Raw genomic sequence first — 17,909 nt, 5'->3', positions numbered from 1 at the left:
CAGGTCCAAGCTGCCGTGCCTTCCCGGGGGGAAACTCTGCGGCCAAGGGCTTGTTTTCCTCCGCAACGCTCGCTCGGCTCGAAACCTCTCGAGACTTTCGCCCACGAGTCTGGGCTGGCCGAAGGTCGGCCTCACGCCCCCTCGCGGTTATAGCCTACGCGGCTCGGCACCCCCCTCCCCCTCTAGGGCGGGGCGGGGGGGGGGGGGGTCCTGCCGCGGGGCCTGATGGGAGGCGCTTTCCGGGTCTGCGGTTTGCGCCGCGCGGGAGCCGGGGGGAAGGGGTGGGGAGGGCGGGAGTTCTGGCGCATGCGTCGCCCGCGCGCGGCCTGCCCCTGGGCGAGGCGGGGGCTGGAACGCAGTTGGGGAGCGGCGGCTGCGGAAGGGCGGGGCGTGGGCCTCGGATGCGTGCCCGCGGGAGTGGCCGGGCAGGCGGATCCGGACCAGATCTTTGTACGCTTACCGGAGCCTGATGGTTTTCAAAAAGGCCGCGATGGCGTTGGCCCTCCTGTTCTGAGGCCGCCGCGCGCTCGGCGATGCAGGGAATCCTCACCCTTCTGCTGTAACAGATTAGGAAATGGAGTCTCAGGCCCGCGAGTGCCTCGGATCGTGCAGCCCCGCGGGAGGTGGCGCTAGGAGGCGCGTCCACAGCTGCCTCCTCCCTAAGAAATGATTCTGCCTAAATCCGGCTTTGTGTCCGACCCAGCACTGAGCCAGAGGGTATCGCTGTCAAGTATAACGTAGACTACGCTTTATTGTGGGGCACTGGTATTTTGGGGATTCTTGGTGTCTCGTGAGGTTTCCTGGGTCACTCTTCATAATGGTTAGTTCTGGGCCTGGTCTGAACGAACTGTCCAGCCTGTGGTCCTAGTTTGGGGTTTTTGAAGGACCAGCCCAAGATTCTGGGGCCCAGGGAGCTCCAAGATTTGAGACCCTAATGGTAGGTTACAACTCAAAAATGATTTTGTCCCTGACATTCGTGTCCTGATTCCTAGGAACCAAGCTCTTGTAAAGAGGAATCCCACCTGTAAGATCGCCAGTCTGAATGGCGATCCCGGACCAGGGCTGCAGAGCAGAGGAGGGCGAGGCAGAGAAAGAGCAGACTGTAGATTTGCAGGGCTAGTAGCAGTATGTGATCCTTGTGTTGTGCAAGCCACCCTTCAACCTTGACAACCTGAGTTCTGAGCCAGGTTTTAGGAGAGGTGAGTTAGGGCTAAGGCCAAAGGGCAAGCCTGCCAAGGAAAGCTCACTTCATTTGCAGGTTTGAGAGAGGATGGTCTGGGAGAAAGAAATACCACCTACCACCAAGAAAATTCTTTTTTTGGGGGGGCGGGGTTGGTGACGGCATTTTTCTTTTATTGAAGTATAGTTGACATTATATTGGTTTCAGGCGTACAACATAGTAATTTGACAATTATGTACAGTACAAAATTCTCACCACGGCAGGTGTAGTTACCCTCTGTGGGTGACACTGGTTTTCAACCCACCAAGAAAATTCTGAGACCTCTCTAACAGACTTTGATGTCTTTCAAATGCTCCACCCTTTTCAGATCCTGAGGGGCCCTGATGCCACATGCGGCATTGACAGATGTGTTGCATCCTCTCCTCTGACTTCGCAGACTCAGAAGGTAGTGCAGGAAAGAACTTCTGGGTTACCTGTTTATGCCTACAATGAAAGATGAAAAACACTGAGCCAGAGAGGGTAAATGTCAGGGTCCTCCTGTTCGTTTGCGGTCTAACCAATAGTCGGATTTTCAGATACAGTTAAGTCAAAACGGGCTTCCATCAAAAGACAGAAACTACTGTCGAGGTAGTTAAGGACCAAAGGATGTTCTCCTACAGGAGGACATTTTATCCAGCTAGTGAGTGGAGTTTTATAGGTGAGAGAATCCAGGGAGGTGCAAAGTAGGTCAGATCTCTTGTGATTATTTTTTCTTTCTTCTCCCCTAGCTCCACCTTTGTAGTTCCCTACATGTTTCCTAGTTCCATAGAAAATGAATAGATCTCAGGTGAGTTGTTTATTTTCCCTATTTTGTTTACTGTGACTGTATGAGGCTTTTAAGGGTCAGTCGGTTAGAATGGAAATACAGAAATAGATGAAAATCAGCTTCAGGGAAAATAGCCAGGAGCGCATCAATATGAGGACAAAGTGGTGTGCAGAAATATGCAGATTTTATATTACAGCCAAATTTTCCGATTTTTCTGATAGTCGTAGCAAAGATGCGGACATTTTCTGTTGCATGGTTTGAATTGGCCCCTGAAGAAACTGTCATGCTAATTCCTCAGAAGACATAAGAGTTCTTAAAAATGTTCCTGTCTTGTTCTTCCTGGGTAACATAGTAAATAATCTTTCAGTTACTATGAGAAGTAATGCAGCCTGCTGCCTATAATTGCTCCTCAAGGGAAGCAGGACACTCGTGCTAAAGGAGAACTCAGTCAGTCCAGGTTTCTGAAGGCCAAAACACCATGGTGCCATAGACCTCTTTCTTTTTTTAAAAAATGTTTGTTTATTTATTTTGATAGAGCATGCGCAAGTAGGGGAGGGAAAGAGAGGATCCAAAGTAGGCTGGAAAGCGCGGGACTTGATCCCATGAACTGTGAGATGTTGACCTGAGCTGAAATCAAGAGTTTGATGCCTGACCCACTGAGCCACCCAGGTATGCCCCCACCCCCATCGACCTTTTTCTGCCTAATCCAGGCATAGAACCAGGGATGTCTCCAAAAAGAATGGATTATACCACCTTCAGATAATCTTTAATGATATGTATAGAGTGTGCAACAGATGGGTTAAAGGTATTTTCTGGCAAATGTTTCCCCATTTCCTTTCCATATTTCAAACCAAATCACTGTTGGATCTGTCTGGTAAGGGACATTAGTGATCTTATTATGGCAAATGTCATGGATACTTTAGTACTGAAGTTACCTTAATTAAGGTAATGCTCAGTGAATTGAGCATTCTGTCCAGTTTTTGCGTTCATGTCCAGTCTCTCCTAGAAAGTCTTGTTGGTTGTTTTCTGGTCTATTCCTCCTTCTGGAATTCTTTTCTCTCCTCTCAGTAGAGTCTTCTTCCTCTTTTTGCCTCTTATTGTTTCTCCCACAGTGTCTGTTATTGATCTCTTCACTTTCCAGTGATTGTCCTCACTCTCCTGGTCTTGCTGACTAATCTGTTCTCTCTGGAGATGTACCATTTGCTGGGATGCTTGAATCTGGCTCTCTGGTCCAGCCCTTTCCCCTACCTTAGACCTTAATGGCCAACTGTGAATGGCTCGTCTAAAGGCCCTTCAAACTCTATAGATCCCCCTGCTGCCCTGCCACCCTTCTTTATTTCCTACTAAATGTTATTACCAGCCAGCTCATCATCCAGGTAACAAACATAGCTTTTGTGCTAAGTGCTGGCCTTTGCCTGCCACCTACACATCCAGTTGGTAAATAAATCTTGTTACTTTCAAGTTGTTAATGTTTCTTTCTTTCTTTCTTTCTTTCTTTCTTTCTTTCTTTCTTTCTTTCTTTCTTTCTTTCTTTCTTTCTTTCCTTTCTTTCTTTTGAAATTGAAATTAAGTGCACAAATCCGAAGGGTACAACCTGAATTTTTCGTACACTATGCATCTGGGCGGCTATCACCCAGGTCAGAATAAGGGTCATTTTCTGCAATGCAGAAGGCTTCCTTTGTGTTCTTTCCAAGACAGTACTTGCCCACTCTCACTCGAGGGGAACCATTATTTTGATTTCTATTAACATTTATTAGTTTTGTCTTATTTTAAACTTCATATAAATAGAATCATGCAATATGTGTTCTTTTGTGTCTCATCTGACTTCTTTTACTGAGTGTTACGTCTGTAACATCATCCGCGGGTAGCACTAGTTTGTTTTTTTCCCACTGTATGACTCTACCACAGTTCGTCCATTCTGCTCTAGATGGATATTTGGGCTGTTTTTAATTCTGGCTTTTGTATATGTCTTTTGGTGTACATATGCACTTGATTCTGAGGAATATAAACCTAGAAGTGGAATTGATGGGTCATAGAACATATGTATGTTTGGCTTTGACAGATTTTGCCAGTGGTTTGACAAGATAGTTGTGCTACTCTACCTTCCCACCAGCCATCCACCAGTGCTGTTGCACTGTATCCTTGACCCTTGACAGCATTTGATATTGTTTGTGAGGTTTCTTTTGTTTTCATTTTCTTTCTTTTCTTTTCAGTATTTGGTGAGTGAATGTATGTAGTGGTATCTCGTTGTGATTTTAATTTGCACTTCTCTGAAGGCTGATGATGTTGAGCATCTGTCCATATTAACTGACCATTTTGATATCTTTTTGTTGAAGTGTGTTTCAGTCTTGTCCATTAAAAAATTTTGGTAGCTTGTCTTTGCTGTGTTAACTTGTAGGAATTCCTTGTATGTTCCTTATAGGAGTCCTTTGTCGGATACATGTACTGCAAATATCTTCTTTGAGACTTTTTCTGAATTTAATCAAATCCAGTTTATCAATCTTTTCTTTAATTGTTAGTGCTCTTTGTGTCCTGCTTAAAAAATCTTTGCCTGTCCAAAAGTCATAAGGGAATCCACCTGTGCTTTCTTCTAAAAGCTCGGATTGTTTTACTTTCACATTTAAGTGTATGATCCATTTTGAATTATTATATATAAATGCACACACATGTATCTTTCCCTGTCATGAGCTATGGCTATCCCGTTCCTGTAGTACCTTTTATGAAAAAGACTTCCTTTCCCACGAGAATTTTGTTGAAAATCAGGTAACCATGTATGTGTGTGTCTCTTTTTGGATTCTTTTTTTTTTTTTTTTTTTAAATTTTTTTTTTCAACGTTTATTTATTTTTGGGACAGAGAGAGACAGAGCATGAACGGGGGAGGGGCAGAGAGAGAGGGAGACACAGAATCGGAAACAGGCTCCAGGCGCTGAGCCATCAGCCCAGAGCCGGATGCGGGGCTCGAACTCACGGACCGCGAGATCGTGACCTGGCTGAAGTCGGATGCTTAACCGACTGCACCACCCAGGCGCCCCTCTTTTTGGATTCTTATTTCTCTTCAGTTGTCTCTTTATCTAGCCTCATGCCAATACTACCCTGCCCTTATTATTGTAGCTTTATAAAAAGTATTCATATCTGTGGGAATATGTTTTTTACTTTCATTCTTCAAGATTTGTCTTGGCTACTTTAAGTCCTTTGTATTTCCATATAAACTTTATAATAATCTTTGTCAACTCCCCCCCCCCGCCAATCTGTTGGAATTTGGTATGACATTGAATCTATAGATTGATTTGGAAGGCTGGTCATATTAATAAAGACTTGAATTTTTAATTCACGAACATGGCATTTTTCTTCATTTAGGCTCTCTTTTTCTCAGCACTGTTTGATAAATTCTATATATACGTCTTGTACTTTTTTTTATTAGAGTTATCCTTAGTTGAAAATTTTTCTCCTTATTTGGGTGTTGCTGGTATATAGAAATATAGTCAATTTTTGTATATTGAACTTTTTCTCAGTGACCTTACTGTGATGTCTCTCCCAATAGGATGGAGGTGAAAGAATTCACCAGAGGCAGAACAAAGGAGATAGAAGTTTATCAAATACACCCCAAGGGAGTAGAGGGCAGGACAGCAAAGCAGAGGTTGTCTGCAATAAGGCAGTGGTGGGGGCTGTATTTAAAGGGGAAAAGTGAGAAGGTAGGGGACAAATGGAATTTTCCCTTTCTTGGTAACTCTGCGTGGTTGTAACTAGCCCACTGATTAGTTAAGGCCTACGGACATTTTGAGGCATGTCATCTAATGAGACTGTGTATTCAGCCAGGGGATTGGGGTCCCCCTGGGCCCTTTCTATATTCATTGTTCAAGGCTGTTGCCTAAATGTGGCCTCTACATTTACCATTTATTAACTCATATTTCATCTGTAAATTATTTTGGATTTTCTACCTACACAACTATGTTGTATGGACATTTTTTACTTTTTATTTTGTCTTTTTTTAAAATTAAAAAAAAAATTTAGAGCTTGCAAGTGGGGGGAGAGGGGCTGAGGGAGAGAGAGAGACAGAAAGAGAGAATCTTAAGCAGGCTCCATGCTCAGCACAGAGCCCAATGTGGGGCTCTATCCCATGTCCCTGAGATCATGACTAGGGCCAAAATCAAGAGTTGGATGCTCAACTAACTGAGCCACTTGGGTGCCCCCTTTTAATAGATTTTCATTCATTTAAAAATTTATATTTGTTTATTTTGTCTCTTTATTGCTGTGGCTAGGAGCTATAAAGTACTGTGGAATAGAACTAGTCCATCCTTGCTTTCTTCCCAGTCTCAAGGGAAAGTTTTTAATATTTTATCACTTTGTTTGATGTGTGCTGTATGTTTTTTTGGTAGATATTCTTTGGGAAGTTTCCTTCTGCTCCTAGTTTGCTGAGCGTTTTTAGCATCCAATGGGTGTTGATTATTGAGATGATTATATATGGTTTTCTCCTGTGTTCTTTTAATGATTGATATTAGTATGTTGGTTGAGGTAAACCTATTAGTGCTTGATTTTCAGATGTTAAACCAGGAAAAAAATCCCCCCTGGCCTTTTTATTCTATCACCTTTAAATATGTTTCATGATAAGTTGTCTACAGTTTTTGTCTTTGTCTTTGTTCATGAGAGAGACTGTTATTTTCCTTTCTTATAATGTCTTTGTCAGGTTTTATGTCAATTTTATACTGGCCTCAAAACACTTGTTACTGATTTCCTCATTATCTCATCTCTGGAAGTGTTTGTGTAAGATTGGTGTTATTTATTTTTTATTTATAAAATTAAGTGAATTTATCTAGGGTCTGGATTTTCTTTATGGAAATTTGAAAAAATGTTTATTTTTAAGAGAGAGAGAGACAGAGTGCGAGCGGGAGAAGGGCAGAGAGAGAGAGAAGGAGTCACAGAATCCGAAGCAGGCTCCAGGCTCAGAGCTGTCAGCACAGAGTTTGATGGGGCTGGAACTCATGAACCGTGAGGTCATGACCTGAGCTGAAGTCAGACACTTAACTGACTGAGCCACCCAGGCTCCCTTCTTTCTGGAAAATTTTAAAGTGTAGATTTAACTTCTTTATATTAAGGAAATCTTCCTTTTGAACACGATAAAAGTTGTGGTTGTTTCTTCCCAGTTTGTCACTTGTCATCCCCAAGTGGGAGTAGGTGCTTTTTGTTCCAGCGAAAAGCATGGCTCACACACACCAGTTCAGTTAACCAGAGTCCCACAAAGGGTTACTCACAGTTTACTTTGCTTTCCAGCTCTTTCTCCCTGGACTGATCTTCTGGGAGGGAGCCAACAATGGTGTTAATTTAGCATCCTGCTATGAACTAAAAGCCTTAAAACCCTATCTTCTCCCTTTGTTTTTTTCAGTCAAACTCAGCAATGCCCTCCATTACTGAATCCAATGGTAAAAGGCTTCTTCTTGCGTGCTCTTTTAGTCACTTTTGACACCACTGGCTACTTTTTCCTTCTGATTCACTTGATTCACTTGGCTTTCACACTCCGTTAATATTCCTTCTCTCTCATTTGCTCGTTCCTCCTTTTCTTCCTACCTCTGAATGTTGGTGTGCCCTAGAGCTCAGTTCTTGGTCCTGGTCCTTCCTCTGCCTGAGCAGCCCCTCTCCTTGACCATCTCGTCTGTTCTCATCTGCTGATAATCTCTGGCCTGCAGATTTCTTCCTGCACTTGAGATGCATATATCTAACTGCTCTCTGTCTCCACTTGAATGTTTTATAGACTCAAGGTCAGTGTAACTAAAGTTGACTTCCTGGGCTTCCCCTCCCAAACCAGCCCCCTCTGGTGCCTTCTGCTTGTTTAATAGCAGACTCTTTGGAATCATCCTTGACCTTTAAAAATTTTTTTTAAATTTTTCATGTGCTCCATGTCTTCTTTGTCAGCACAACTACTGGGCCCTGTATCTAACATGTATCGAAAGTGTGACCTCTTCTGATCTTCTCTGCTGCAGCTACCCTCACCAGGCCAAAATAATTGATCTGCTGTTGTCTAGATTATAGAAATAGTTACAGAGCAGGTCTTGCTGCTTCTCAATCCTGGCCCCTCCGCACAGCATCCACAGTGCTCTTTGTAGAATATGAGTCAGGTTCTTTTAGGTTGCTCCTCTGTTCAGCATCTACATTTTTCTGAGTAAAAGCCCAAGTTCTTATAGTGGCTTATGTGGCTCATTTTTGATCCAATCTCACCTCCTTAGCCCCTTGATCACTGTGCTCTAGCCCTGCTTCCTTTCTTGCTGTTCTGGAAACATACCATGCGCAATGCCACCTTCATGCTTGTACCAAATGTACCTTCCAAATGTGCTTTACCCAGGGAGCCTGGTGGTGCACTCCCGTTCCTCCTCAGGGCTTGGCTCCAAGGTCAGTGCTCAGTGAGGTCTAGGCAAACTCCCAGCTTAAAATTGCTACGCTAACCCCCAGTGTTCGCATGGCCTAATTTTGGTCTACTTTGTATTTTTTTTTTTTTTAATTAAAAAACCACTTTTTTTTTTTTTTTAACATTTATTTATTATTGGGAGACAGAGAGACACAGACTGTGAGCAGGGGAGGGGTATAGAGAGGGGAAGACACAGAATCTGAGGTAGGCTCCAGGCTCTGAGCTGTCAGCATAGAGCTCTACGTGGGTCTCGAACTCACAAACTGTGAGATCATGACCTGAGGGGAAGTCAGTCGTTTAACCAACTGAGCCACCCAGGTGCCCTGGTCTACTTTGTATTTTTAACATAGCACTTTTCATCTAACCTACTCTACGGTTTCTTTATTATTATATAGTTTACCCTCTGTTTTCCCCTTTCTGAATCAATGTAACCCCCCCTCCCCCCCCCCCAACCCCTGAAGGCTAGAGGAGGTGAATTTTGTTTTTCACTGTTGTATCCCAAGTACCTAGGACAGTGGCACATAGTGTTGAAAATCATTAAATGGGGTGAGCCACCTGTGTGGCTCAGTTGGTTAAGTGTCCAATTTTTGTTTTCAGCTCAGGTCATGATCTCACAGTTTGTGAGTTCAAGCCCCATGCAGAGCTTTGCACTGACAGCATGGAGCCTGCTTGGGATTCTCTGTCTCCACCCCTCCCCGCCCCACACCCTTCCTTGCTTGTGCTCCTGTGCTCTCTCTCAAAATAAATACATAAACATTAAACAAAACAAGAAGTGCCCACTTTGTTCTTTTCTAGGTAATTAGTAATTTGGATGTTGGTTACTTTTCTTTGACCTAGTTTTTAATTTGGAGACCATCTCATGAGTTAATGACTTTTTGGTAGAGATTATATTTTTCATTTTGGTTTTATATGTCATAATCAGACAAAGTAGGTTATAAAACCTCTTATAGAATTTATAGACTTTAATAATATTTTCTCTGAAATCACAGTATAACAGAACAATTATAAGCGGATCTTTATCGTCAGATGACCCAATTCCAGTTAAGGATGACCTTAGAAAGTTGATAACTTTTTTCTGTCTCAATGTTCCTATCTGTTAATTGGGGGGAAATAATACCTATGTTATAGGTTTGCCCTGAATATGAAATAATATATATTTAAAATATTCTGTGAAAGGTACTCTTCCAAGTAAGTGCCTGTTGAATTTTAGTTGTCATTTATTACCTGACACAAGGGTTAAATAAACTCCATTTGATACTTGTCCTTTTTTTTTTTTTTTACTTTTTTTTTTTAATGTTTATTTAATTTTGAGACAGAGAGAGACACAGCATGAGCAGGGAAGGGGCGGAGAGAGAGGGAGACACAGAATGTGAAGCAGGCTCCAGGCTCTGAGCTGTCAGCACAGAGCCTGACGCAGGGCTCGAACTCACGAACTGTGAGATCGTGACCTGAGCTGAAGTCGGACGCTTAACCAACTGAGCCACCCAGGTGCCCCGATACTTGTCCTTTCTTATTGATAGAGATATATTGTCTCTCACTGTAATTGTGGTTTGTTTGTTTTCTTTAACCAAATTATTCTGTAATTATGGCAATTTTTAAAAACCTGTTTGGATGCATGTAGATTTAACTTAAATGTTGATTAATTTTTGTCATTTATCATCATTACATGATGTCTGTCTTTGCCCTACTGAAAGTAAAGGCTGTAAATTGTAGCTAATCTGATATAAGTAAAGCCATGCTTGCCTCCCTTTTATTTGCATTTTTTTGTAACATTTTGTTCATTCCTTCATTTTTCACCATTCCTTATCACTTTCAGATTTATTTTTTTATAAACAACAAATGTCAGCATTTTGGTTTTTTTGATCACCATGTCAATCCGTCTTGGATAAGAAATATATCCATTCACATTTTCTGCAATAATCCATATATTTGGTTTTATATATCCATCTTAGTTTGCTAAGTATTATATTTTAGCATAACACAAATATATACCACAATTTTATGCTACTAATTGTACATTTTCAGAAACTTTACTTTTTCTGGCTTGTTCAAACTTCTTAGTGTTTAATCTTTCTTCTTTGTTAATCTGGTAGACTTCTGATTCTTAATTCTCACAGTTACCAACTTACTGCTGAATATTATAACTGAGCGCATATCTACTGACACATCAGGATTAAGCTTCATGGCTCTTCTGCTGCTCTGTGGTGTAGCAACTGCTACCCTTCCTCCTCCAGCCCCTCTTAGACGATCTTAGAAAACTTTGGTCTCCTGCACCCCATACCCAGACTCCTTCATTTTGCTAATTATCAGTGTATTATTGGTCCTTCCTTACGGAGAGTCTCTTCTGTTTCAACAGGTCTTTAACATTACGTGGTACATTTCACATCACGTTAATATTATCCATCTAGTTGTAGCTGTGTATCACCAACAAGATCTGTTGTTTCCCACTCCTTCCCCTCCTCTTCACCTTCCCCTTGCTTGAGACTTGTTTGGCGTCTTATTTGTACCTCCTCAGCATTTTCTCTGCAGAGATCCCGTAGGTGATTTATTCTTTGAGGCCCTGCCCGTTTGAACATATCCGATTTGGGGCCTGTCATATGAAAAGCAATTTATTTATGTATAGCATTTCTGCATTGAAATTCTTTCTCATAATCTAATTGTGTTTTTGCTTTCACCACTGCAGAGGAGAAATCTAAAGTTAGGATATATCTCTTTACTTTGTGAGTCAGTGTTGTTTCATCTGGAAGCTTATAAGAGTTTATCTTTGTCATTCAGTGTTATATAAATGTATGCCTCGGTGCATCTTTTTTATTCTAGGTTGGTGGCTGTCTTCCTCCCTCCCTCCCTCCCTCCCTCCCTCCCTCCCTTCCTCCCTTCCTCCCTTCCTTCCTTAGGATGTGTGTGCCCCGTGGGAACATGAGTGGGGGAGGGGCAGAGGGAAAGAGAGAGAGAATCTTTTTTTTTTTTTTTAATTTTTTTTTTCAACGTTTTTTATTTATTTTTGGGACAGAGAGAGACAGAGCATGAACGGGGGAGGGGCAGAGAGAGAGGGAGACACAGAATCGGAAACAAGCTCCAGGCTCCGAGCCGTCAGCCCAGAGCCCGACACGGGGCTCGAACTCACGGACCGTGAGATCGTGACCTGGCTGAAGTCGGACGCTTAACCAGCTGCGCCACCCAGACGCCCCAAGAGAGAGAATCTTAAGCAGGCTCCACAGACGGCTCAATCTCAGGACCCTGGGATCAGGACCTGAGCCAAAATCAAGAGTCAGATGCTTAACCATTTAACCAACTGAGCCACCCAGGCGTGCCTGGCTGTATCTTCTTTCAAAGCTTTAGATATTTCACTCCATTCTTCTTGCTAGCATGGATTGTGAGAAGTCTATTGTAATTCTTATCATTGTTCCTTTGTAGGTAAGGTGCACCCCCCTCCCCCCAGCCTTCCCCCACCTCCCACTTCTTTGCTTCTTTCAGGATTTTCCCCTTTGTCTTTGATTTTCTGCAGTTTAAATATGATGTGCCTAGATGTGGTTTTCTTGGTATTTTTCCCACTTGGTATTGTCTGAACTTCCTGAATCTGTCATTAATTTTGGAATTTTTTGGTCATTGTTACTTCAGATACTGCCTCTGTTCTGCTTCTGGCACTCTACTTATGCATATATTACACCTTTTGATGTTGACCCACAGTTCTTGGATGTGCTATTTTTTTCATCTTTCTGTTCACATTTCAGTTTGTGTAGTTTTTATTGACCTATTTTTAGGTTCACTGGTTTTTTCCTTGTGATGTGCCCATCAAAGGCATTCCTCAATTCTATTACTGTGGCTTTGAATTCTAGCATTTCCTTTTTCTTCTTGGAATTTCTATTTCTCTGCATATATTACTCGTTTGTTCTTGAATATTGTCTAATTTTTTCATTCAACTCTCTAACATATTAATCATAGTTATTTTAAACTCCCTGTGTCGTAGTTCCAACATCTGTGTTGTATCTGAGTCTGGTTCTGATGACTACTTTGTCTCTTCTGTGTGCTTTTTTTCTTGCTTTTTGATATGCTTTGCAATTTTTTTGAAAGCTGGACATGTATCCTGTAACAGAACTGAGATAAATGGGTTTATAGTGTGAGGATTTATGTTAATTTGGCTAGGAGATGGGCAATGTTTAATGTTTTTTAAACAGCTGTAGGTACCAGAGTCTTCAAATGTCTTTACTGTCCTTTTTTTTTTTGTTTAATTTTTATTTATTTATTTTGAGAAAGAGCTTGCCCTGGAGCACACGTGCATACGAACATACATGGGCAGGGAAGGCCAGAGACAGAGGGAGAGAGAGTATCCCAAGCTGACAGCGAGGAGCCAACATAGGGCTTGATCTCATAAGATCATAGCCTGAGTCAAAATCAAGAGTCTGATGCTTAACCAACTAAGCCACCCAGGCACCCCTAAGTGCCCTTGTTTTTGATTCCCCTCTTGACTTTGGCCTTCTCAGTTTGGTCTTGAAACTGTATAGCTTTTTCATCTGTTATCTGTTGTTACTGCCCTGGAGCCTGTTGATGTGGTGGGAAGTTGTAGAGAGGGAAGCATTTTGTAATCTTACGATTAACTTTCAGTCTTGTATTGTTCCAGGGTCCTGGTATTCTCATAAGCTGGAACACTGTTACTATTTCATGGTATTTATTTTATGTTTAAATGTGTTCTGTTTTTTTGAGGTATAATTGACAAATACAATTGTAAGATATTTAAAGTGGAGGGGCACCTGGTTGGAAGAGCGTGAAACTCTTGATCTCAAGGATTGTGAGTTCAAGCCCCATGTTGGGTGTAGAGATTACCGAAAAATAGAAACTTTAACAACAATAAAAAATGTGGTTCGATGTACATGTACATTGTGAAAGTATACCCCCATCTAGTTAATTGTTTGTTACATCTGTTCCCTCACATACTTATTTGGTTTTACTTTCTGGTGAAAACTTTTAAGTTCTCCTCTCTTAGCAAATTTCAATTACATGGGATAGTGTTACCAGCTATAGTTACCGTGTTGTACATTAGATCCTCACTTCATTCATCTTAACAGCTGAAAATTTGTAACCTTTTACCAAACTCTCCCTATTTCCACTACTCGCCAGCCCCTGGCAGTCACTGTTGTACCTTTTGTTCTGGAGTTTGACTTTTTTAAGATTCCATGTATACATGATGCTGGGCTATATTTATTTGTCTTTCTCTGTCTGACTTCATCCAGCATGATAATGATTTCACAGTCTATCCATGTTGTCCCAAATAGGAAGATTTCCTTCTTTCTCATGGCAGAATCATAGTCCTTAGTGTATGTATGTATACCCCACATCTTTGTCCGTTCATCTGTTGATGGACAACTTAGGTTGTTTCTGTATCTTGGCCTTTGTGGGTAATGCTGCAGTGGATATGGGAGTATAGATATCTCTACAATATCCTGTGTTCTTTCCCTTTGGATATGTACCCAGAAGTGGGATTGCTGGATCATATTTTTAATTTTTAAAAAAGTTTTTTTAATGTTTATTTTTGAGAGAGAGAGAGAGCACGAGCGATGGAGGGGCAGAGGAAGGGAGACAAAGAATCTGAGGCAGGCTCCAGGCTCCAGGCTGTCTGCACAAAACCTGACGCAGGACTCAAACTCACAAGCCGTGAGATCATGACCTGAGCTGAAGTTGGAGGCTTAACTGACCGAGTCACCTAGGCGCTCCCATATTTTTAATTTTTTGAGCATCTTCCATGCTGTTTTCCATAGTGGCTGCACCAATTAATATTTCTACCAATAGTACACAAGGATTCCCTTTTCTCTGCAGCCTCACCAGCACTCAGGTATCTTAGACCTTTGTGTTGTCTAAGCTGCCTTTGTTTTCAGTGCCTCCTGGTAGTTAAGGGCGTGCCAAGAACTGTCAGTGTACCAAAGGCAAGGATCTCAGTTGGCACCTAGATGCAGACTTATTGGAAGCTGAACCATCAGGCAGCAGCTGGGAAAGTATGTAGTTAGGCCCTTTCCAGGGAGAAATTGGAGATGGGCTTTTTTTAATGCTCCCTCTGTGCCAGGCTTGGGTATATACTCATGGGGATGGGATTGTCCTACACCTGTTTAGAGCTGTTTGTTTGCTATAGTCCTGTGAGTCTCATGAATGTAAGTCCTGGTGACTGTCAGAGCCAGGTGATCTGGGGGCTTGTCACTTGGGCAGTAACCATGAAAGCTGAGGTGCCAGATAATATCCAGGGTCCTGCCAGGCAGATACTGGCTCTTTGCGGTGGGTTTTAGGGAGAAGGTGGAAGTGGTGTCATGGTTTCTCTGGCTTTCTGGGAGGATCCAGTTAACTGCCTGCTAAAGTAGATGCCTGGCCTTCAAGTAGCAAAAGTATGCAAATGGGCCTCTTTTGGAAAAAGACTGGGAGATCTTGTTCTTTCTGCATGGAGACGTGGGATGATAGCTTTAGAATCTCAGGAGTCTGTTAAGAACTGTTCTTTGTTTGCTTTATAGTCTTGTGGTTCTTTTTTAAAATCTTTTTTTTAAACGTTTTTATTTATTTTTGAGAGAGAGAGAGAGCATGAGTGGAGGAGGGACACAGAGAGAGGGACAGAGGATCCGAAGCAGGCCTTGCACTGCCAGCAGCAAGCCCATGTGGGGCTCGAACACATGAACCGTGAGATCATGACATGAGTCAAAGTTAGACGCTCAACTGACTGAGCCACTCAGGCATCCCTATAGTTTTGTAGCTCTTATGGAAGCAAGCACTGTTGGCTTTCAGAGCTTGGTGTTTTGGGGGCCTGTCCAGGTAGGAATCTTAAGAGTTGAGGCACTAGATGTGGGGTCTAAACCTTTGCTCCTCATGGAAAAGCTTGGAGTTGGGAGTTCACTCTTAATTATATTAGCACCATACCATGAGTGGGGTTTATGGTGAGCTACGTATCAGTGTTTCCTGTCCAATTCGATGTGGGTATTTTCTTGTTCACTGCTTATGAAGGAGTCACTCAGCTAGGTTCTGAATTTCTTTCAGAGGAATTGTACGTTGTTGTAGATTCAGTATGTTGATTGGAGCAGGTGACTTCAGGAGCCTTCTATGTCGCCATTTGGACCAGAGTCTGTTACTATTTTAAATGCCCAGGAAAGAAGGCTCAGTCTTCTTAGGACCTCCCATGTGTACTTGGCAGTCACTTTCCTTTGTCATATGCTCTAGGAGATTTGTACGATTGGTCAGTTATGTTCACTCTGTTTCAAGCCTTCAGTTGAGAGTTTTAGTTTTCATAATTTACCTGTCAATTTTTAACTTTTGATAACTCATTCTTTGGTGACTCCATGTAATTGAAATCAATTCTTACTTTAAACAGGGTTTTTTGTATCTGTCTATATCTATGAGTGCCATTGGAATTAAAAGCAGATTTTCTTCCATTTTTCATGATTTTTTAGATGTTTATTTATTTTTGAGAGAGAGAGAGAATGAGCAGGGCAGGGGCAGAGAGAGAGGGAGACAGAATCCAAAGCAAGCTCCAGGCTCTGAGCTGTCAGCACAGAGCCCAATGGGGGGCTTGAACCCACAGACTGTGAGATCATGACCTGAGCTGAAGTTGGACGCTTAACCGACTGAGCCACCCAGGCACTCCTTTTGTTGTGATTTTGGTTTTTTCATGTTTAGTTGTTTAGATTATCTTAATTCTTACTGTTGTGCCTTTGGTTTCCATAAAATATCTCTGCTTTTTCATTTTGTGTTTATTTTCCACAAGTGAAGAACTGTGTGTTCAATGTGGGTTGCTAGTTTTATTTTTACCTTCCAGATAATTCTTTTTCATTTTTCATGACCTGTTCTTCCAGGCTTCTGAGTGAAGTTTTCTCAGATCTTGTATTTGCCCTTTGACCTCCTCAGTGTCTTTCCTTTAAGCCATCTGATTCATTGCTGGTTTCAGTTACCACCAAAATGCCAGTGACTCTGCTATCCCCACCTTCTTTTTATTGAAATATGAACATGATGTACTGGTATATTAGAGTTATCCAGAGAAGCAGAACCAATAGGATATAGGTAGGTATATATAAGAGGAGATCTATTATAGGAGTTGACTCATACGATTATAGAGGCAAGAAGTCCTATGATCTGCTATCTATAAGCTGGAGAATCAGGAAAGCCAGTGGTGTATTTCTGTCCAAGTCTGACGACCTAAGAGCTGGGAGTGCTGATGTCTGAGGGTGGGAAGAGGATGGATATCCCAGCTCAGTCAAAAAGAGCACCCTTCCTCCACCTTTTTGTTCTGTTCAGGCCTTCAATGGATTGGGTGATACCCACCTGCATTGGTGAGGGTGATCTTTTACTCAGTCTGCCTATTCAAATGACAATCTCTTCTGGAACACTTTTTGTTTTTTTGTTTTTTTTAGTTAAAAAAAAAATTTTTTTTAAACGTTTTATTTATTTTTGAGAGAGACAAAGACAGAGTGCGAATGGGGGAGGGGCAGAGAGAGAGGGAGTCACAGAATCCGAAGCAGGCTCCAGGCTCCAGGCTGTCAGCACAGAGCCCGATGCGGGGCTCAAACTCACGAACCATGAGATCATGACCTGAGCCGAAGTCAGAAGTCCAACCGACGGAGCCACCCAGGCGCCCCTCTTCTGGAACACTCTTACAGACACACCCGCAAATAAGGTTTTGCCAGATGTGTGGGCATCTTTTAGCTGAGTCAAGTTTTCACAAAATCATCACAACTGAGGAGCTGAGGGAAATAGGCCTTTAGTGTATGGTCTTAACATTTATCTGTCTAGGGGTTAGGTTGCATTTACTCTTTGCTGTAGCTGTGTTGCTGGGTGAACTGGGATCGAGATCCTGGGTCCTGAGACCCCAACCCAGCCCATCCCAAAGATGTCACCAAATCCTCTTGGTCTCCTCATGAGAAAGAATTCAAGGACAGACACAACACAGCAGACAAGGGGGCACAAATGGAAAAGTTTATTAAAGTGAAAGTACACTCTTGAGATGTGAGAGCACCTAAGTTCAAGACAGACAGAGCTGTGCGCCCTGGGGTTTGGGTTTCTATCTTTTATTGACAGTTGTCAACAAGGAATGGAATATTCATTACCTGAGGTAGGGATATTTTGGAAACAAGGTTTTGCACTTTTCTTCCTTATTTGATCAGGGGTTCCTGTTGTGAGAAGCCCAGTGTGACCCTACCAAAGGAGAGGAACGGAGATTCAGAGCACAGTGAAGCAAGGCTTTAATCAATGTTCTTGCAAGAGCGGGCGTCTGATGGACAGGCATATTGCAGGGCGCGGGGGGGGGGGGGGGGGTGGGTGGGGGGGGGGCTGTGCAGTTACAGCAGGCAATTTATCTCCTAGCATGCACATCCCTCCCCTGATTCCTCATTGGCTGAGTACTATAGAGGTTACAGCCTTACTCAGAATTTGCCTATGACCATGTAAGGCAAAAAATACATTCTTTGAGGTGATGCAGAGACTTCAGTTCTTTGGCACATGCTCATTGCAAAGCCTATGAAAATAAGCCCCAGAAATGGGTAGGGAAGAAGAATCAGGAAGTGAAG

The 17,909-nt window shown here is 42.4% G+C and overlaps 1 protein-coding gene and 1 long non-coding RNA gene across 2 annotated transcripts in view; one reads left to right on the top strand and one right to left on the bottom strand.

Annotated features, from left to right (window-relative positions):
* Nucleotides 1-17,909, bottom strand: part of ZNF239 (zinc finger protein 239) — a 129,244-nt gene that overhangs the window by 34,176 nt on the left and 77,159 nt on the right. The window contains exon 3 of the transcript XR_008292171.1: nucleotides 461-1,663. The gene's annotated coding sequence lies outside the window, so the exon portion shown is untranslated. The remainder of the gene's footprint in view (nucleotides 1-460; nucleotides 1,664-17,909) is intronic.
* LOC106972121 (uncharacterized) overlaps nucleotides 847-17,909 on the top strand; it is a 56,383-nt gene continuing 39,320 nt past the window's right edge. The window contains exons 1-4 of the long non-coding RNA XR_008292175.1: nucleotides 847-1,199; nucleotides 1,548-1,699; nucleotides 1,948-2,006; nucleotides 2,521-2,654. This is a non-coding gene — a long non-coding RNA (uncharacterized LOC106972121). The remainder of the gene's footprint in view (nucleotides 1,200-1,547; nucleotides 1,700-1,947; nucleotides 2,007-2,520; nucleotides 2,655-17,909) is intronic.

This window comes from Acinonyx jubatus, chromosome D2 (assembly GCF_027475565.1).
Source record: "Acinonyx jubatus isolate Ajub_Pintada_27869175 chromosome D2, VMU_Ajub_asm_v1.0, whole genome shotgun sequence".
NCBI lineage: Eukaryota > Metazoa > Chordata > Mammalia > Carnivora > Felidae > Acinonyx > Acinonyx jubatus.
Note: the sequence above shows the minus strand (reverse complement) of the source record. Positions and strands in the feature narration are given on the sequence as shown.